The 5,215-nt window shown below is 42.6% G+C and overlaps 1 long non-coding RNA gene across 1 annotated transcript in view; it reads left to right on the top strand.

The window, feature by feature from the left end:
- Window positions 1-1,116: 1,116 nt before the first annotated feature.
- LOC128644131 (uncharacterized) overlaps window positions 1,117-5,215 on the top strand; it is a 4,300-nt gene continuing 201 nt past the window's right edge. The window contains exon 1 of the long non-coding RNA XR_008399925.1: window positions 1,117-1,317. This is a non-coding gene — a long non-coding RNA (uncharacterized LOC128644131). The remainder of the gene's footprint in view (window positions 1,318-5,215) is intronic.

Genomic DNA, 5,215 nt, shown 5'->3' with positions numbered 1-5,215 from the left:
GTCTTAACCTCTTAACAGATTTATTTTAAGACTATAGTAGAAAAATGCTCTTATTTGTTAGATTGTGTAATTTTAAGGCTAGCAACCCTTTAATGCTAGGTTTTTAACCCACATAAAGGGGTTAAACACATAGTAGAACTACAGATTGGGACCCACTGGGTCCTGAATGGAAACTGCTGCTGATCCAATCAGCAGAGCTAGTCCCAAGACTCAGCTATGTAACTAACTAGCACTGCTGACAGGTTTAGCAGCAGTTTCCATTCTGGGCCAGCAGTGCTCTGCGGTTCCTGAGCTGTACTTCTACTATGTGTAGCCCCTTTGCGGTAATAAATACATAGCATTAAAGGTCGTTAGTCTTAAAATGACAATGAATTAGAGCACACAATTTATTTACTATAACAGCCCTTTAATTTTATACCAACACTTTCTTTGTTTTTTTTTTTTACATTGTACCTCACTGCAGATTATCCGGTTCGTTTGATGAAGTAAAAACCGAACCTATTTAAAAATACGGAAACCTATACGACATACTTTATTACTATCGGTTAGGTAAGGTGAGGCTTAGTGGTAAAGGGAGGGACACAATAAGGTTGTTAAAAAAAAATGGTAATTTATAGCATTACGCAATTAAAGCCAAGTTTATCAGTACATATTGTTTTTTACTTGCAAAGAGTTGGTTATATTCTGCACATTGATGTATATATTGTGTACAGTGACTATATATATCATCTTCTGTACCAGTCTGTTACAGTCTACATAGCAACTCTGCCCCCTGCTGGAGCCTGCAAGCATGAGCGTCCGCAGAGGAAGCAACTGTCAGATGTGCCCACTGCCCAGGAACATTAAAACTGCACCACACAAAAAGCCTTCCTTCAGTAACAATGAAGTGCATAGCAAAACTGGCCATGGTGCTTTTTGTAATTATTATTATTTCTGTTAAAGGGATTGTCCAGCATAAAATTTTTATTAATTATTTAATACAACTCATAAATTTATATTAGATAAGATAATCATTATATTAATTAGTGAAAAATAAATTAATCATTTAACCTGCTGTAAATTTAATTTCAAATTATTCAAAATATTTCTCATATCGCCCCTCAGGAAAAACGAGTTTATATTCTTTTTCATGCTGCTTTTTTTTGTCCAATCAGCTGTAATATGCTAATTAGATTGCATTAGCCCGTGTGCGCGCATGTTGTTCATGATTATTAGCTTTTTTTTTTATTTCATTTCAGTTGCGCATTGCAGGAACTTCAGGAAGTGGCAGTCCTGCTCTACACAACCTTCAAATTTTCAAGTTTTAGATCTGCTAAGGTATTTTGTTTATAATATATATATATATATATTATTATTTTTTTTATCAAAGTTTGTCAAATAGCATCCATAAATGAATAGATTTAGTAAATAATAAATCGTATCAACCAAAAAAAAAAAAAAATCTTTTGCATTCTATAGCTCTCAATTGTAAAAAAAATGACTGCAATAGAATACAAAATTATTATTTTTTTGTTTGATAAGATTTATTATTTACTAAATCTATTCATCTGTGGATGCATTAACAGAAATCTAAATCTTGTTGTTTTAGTGTCATCTTGAGGGGGAACCGGCTCCGGAGATCATTTATTTTGAAAAATATTTTTTTTTTATATCTTCGTTTGATTCCGCAGTACGGACATGCTAAGCTATGAGGCAGCAATCTTTTAAAAATGTTTTTACAAATGTTCCCTCCATTTGCTGTACTTGCGACATAAAAATAAAATGGTGTGGCTACTAGGGAATAGTGTTTAGCTGTTATGCTCTTTTTTTGTGTGTAGTGCAAGGAGGGTTATTTGTGGTGGATCATAGCAAATGTTGAGCTGATTCACGTTCTGTATTCAGTAAACTTATTTTCCAATCCCACTCTGATTACTTTATTTGATGTTTGCTTATATAAAATGCTTTCTTGATCAATTACTTTTTTAATATTGCTAAAGCAAACAAACTTTCGTCATAGTTTCATGTGTGTCACTCAACAATAATTCTGCAGTCAATTATATTATATCAAGTTGTAAATTCCATGTACATTTCCCAATAATTTGAATGAAATAAATATATATTTTCTTCTATCCCTTTATCCATGTTCCTATCTCAATATCCAAATCTTTCTGTCCCTATCCCCCTCTGTCCCTATCCCACTCTGTCCCTATCCCCTGTCCCTATCCCTCTATCATTGTCCCCCTGTCCCTCTATCATTGTCCCTCTATCATTGTCCCCCTGTCTCTATCCCTCTATCATTGTCCCCCTGACCCTATCCCTCTATCATTGTCCCCCTGACCCTATCCCTCTATCATTGTCCCCCTGACCCTATCCCCCTATGTCTCTCTCCCTCTTTCCCTATCCCTCTTTCCCTACCCTCTGTCCCTATCCCCCTCTGTCCCTATCCCCCTCTGTCCCTATCCCCCTCTGTCCCTATCCCCCTCGTCTCTCTCTCTGTCCCTATCCCTCTGATCCTATGTCCCTATCCCCCTATGTCCCTATCCCTCTGTCCTTATCCCTCTGTTCCTATCCCCCTATCTCTCTCTCCCCTGTCCCTATCCCTCTGTCCATATCACCCTCTGTCTCTCTCCCTCTATCACTATCCCTCTGTCCATATCCCCCTCTGTCTCTCTCCCTCTATCACTATCCCTCTGTCCAAATCCCCCTATGTCTCTCTCCCTCTGTTCCTATCCCTCTCTTTGTCCTAGGGACAGAGGAGAGAGACAGAGGGGGATAGGGACAGAGGGGGATAGGGACAGAGGGAGAGAGACATAGGGGGATAGGGACAGAGGGGGATAGGGACAGAGGGATAGGGACAGGGGATAGGGACAGAGGGATAGGGACAGAGGGATAGGGACAGAGGGATAGGGACAGAGGGAGAGAGACAGAGGGGATAGGGACAGAGGGATAGGGACAGAAGGATAGGGAGAGAGACATAAGGAGATATATCCCCCTATCCCTCTGTCCCTATCCCTCTGTCCCTATCCCCCTCTGTCCCTATCCCCCTCTGTCCCTATCCCCCTCTGTCCCTATCCCCCTATGTCTCTCTCCCTCTGTCCCTATCCCCCTATGTCCCTATCCCTCTGTCCCTATCCCACTCTGTCTCTCTCCCTCTGTCTCTCTCCCTCTGTCTCTCTCCCTCTGTCTCTCTCCTCTGTCACCCTCCCTCTGTCTCCCTCCCTTGTCTCCCTCCCTCTCCTCTCTCTCCCTCTGTCCATATCGCCCTATGTCTCTCTCCCTCTGTCCCTATTCCCCTATGTCTCTATCCCTCTGTCCCTATCCCTCTGTCTCTCTCCCTCTGTTCCTATTCCTCTCTTTGTCCTAGGGACATAGGAACAGGGGGATAGGGACAGAGGGAGAGAGACAGAGGGAGAGAGACAGAGGGGGATAGGGACAGAGGGATAGAGACATAGGGGAATAGGGACAGAGGGAGAGAGACATAGGGCGATATGGACAGAGGGATAGGGACAGAGGGATATGGACAGAGGGGAATAGGGACAGAGGAGGATAGGGACAGAGGGGGATAGGGACAGAGGAGAGAGACATAGGGGGATATGGACAGAGGGATAGGGACAGAGGGATATGGACAGAGGGAGAGAGACATAGGGGGAATAGGGACAGAGGGGGATAGGGACAGAGGGATAGGGACAGAGGGATAGGGACATAGGGGAATAGGGACAGAGGGAGAGAGACATAGGGGGATATGGACAGAGGGATAGGACAGAGGGATATGGACAGAGGGAATAGGGACAGAGGGGAATAGGGACAGAGGGGGATAGGGACAGAGGGGGATAGGGACAGAGGGATAGGGACAGAAGGATAGGGAGAGAGACATAAGGAGATATATCCACCTATGTCTCTCTCCCTCTGTCCCTATCCCCCTCTGTCCCTATTCCCCCTATGTCTCTCTCCCTCTGTCCATATCCCTCTGTCCCTATCCCTCTGTCCATATCCCCCTATGTCTCTCTCCCTCTGTCCCTATCCCCCTCTGTCCCTATCCCCCTCTGTCCCTTTCCCCCTCTGTCCCTATTCCCCTCTGTCCATATCCCTCTGTCCCTATTCCCCCTATGTCTCTCTCCCTCTGTCCTTATTCCTCTGTTCCTATCCCGCTATCTCTCTCTCTGTCCCTATCCCCCTCTGTCTCTCTCCCTCTGTCCATATCCCCCTATGTCTCTCTCCCTCTGTCCCTATCCCTCTGTCTCTCTCCCCCTCTGTCCCTATCCCCCTCTGTCCATCTCCATCTGTCTCTCTCCCTCTGTCTCTAGGACAAAGAGAGGAATAGGAACAGAGGGAGAGAGACAGAGGGATAGGGACAGAGTTAGAGAGACATAGAGGAATAGGGACAGAGGGGATAGAGACAGAGGGAGAGAGACAGAGGGGAGAGACAGAGGGGAGAGAGGACAGGGGGGATAGGCGACAGAAGGATAGGGAGAGAGACATAAGGAGATATATCCCCCTATGTCCTCTCTCCCTCGTCGTCCCTATCCCTCTGTCCCTATCCCCCTATGTCTCTCTCCATCTGTCCTATCCCCCTCTGTCCCTATCCACCTATGTCTCTCTCTTCCTTTGACCCTTTACCTCTGTCTATGATCAACCATCCAACAGCTCTGTTATACCTCCTCACTTTTTCCGCCATATTAGGTACTGGAAGCTGTCTGCCAGTACCTATAACTGCCTTTTTATTCTCTCTTTATTTTTTATTTTTTTTAATTAATCTGTCTCTTTTACATTTATCTATCCATCTCTTTTTTTCCTCCCTATCTATTTCTCTCTCCTCTCTCTCTCTCTTTCTCTCTTCTTTTCAATATTTTTTAAATGGATCTCTCTCTTTCTGTCTCTCTCTCTCTCTACTTCTCTTATTCTTCACATTGTCTTTCTCTTTCTTTCGTTTACTCTTTTCACTCTTTTTTTCCCACTTTTTCTTTATCCATTTTTCTCTCTTTATCTTTTGTTTCAATTGCTCTTTATTTTACTAACTCTCTATTTTTTCCCCTTTTTAAAAAAAATATCTCTTTTTCTGTCTCTCTCTACTTCTCTCTCTTTAGCACTCTAGTTCTCTCTAATTTTTAATATCTTTCATCTTTCTCTTTTTTTTTATTTCTCTCTATGTTTTTTTTTAATCTATATATGTACTTTTGTCTTTTTTAATATATATTATTTCATTTTTATAATGTTTGTTCATATATATTATATATAT

The sequence above is a fragment of the Bombina bombina genome, unplaced genomic scaffold, assembly GCF_027579735.1.
Source record: "Bombina bombina isolate aBomBom1 unplaced genomic scaffold, aBomBom1.pri scaffold_1022, whole genome shotgun sequence".
Lineage (NCBI taxonomy): Eukaryota > Metazoa > Chordata > Amphibia > Anura > Bombinatoridae > Bombina > Bombina bombina.
This window is presented reverse-complemented; position numbering and strand designations above follow the sequence as displayed.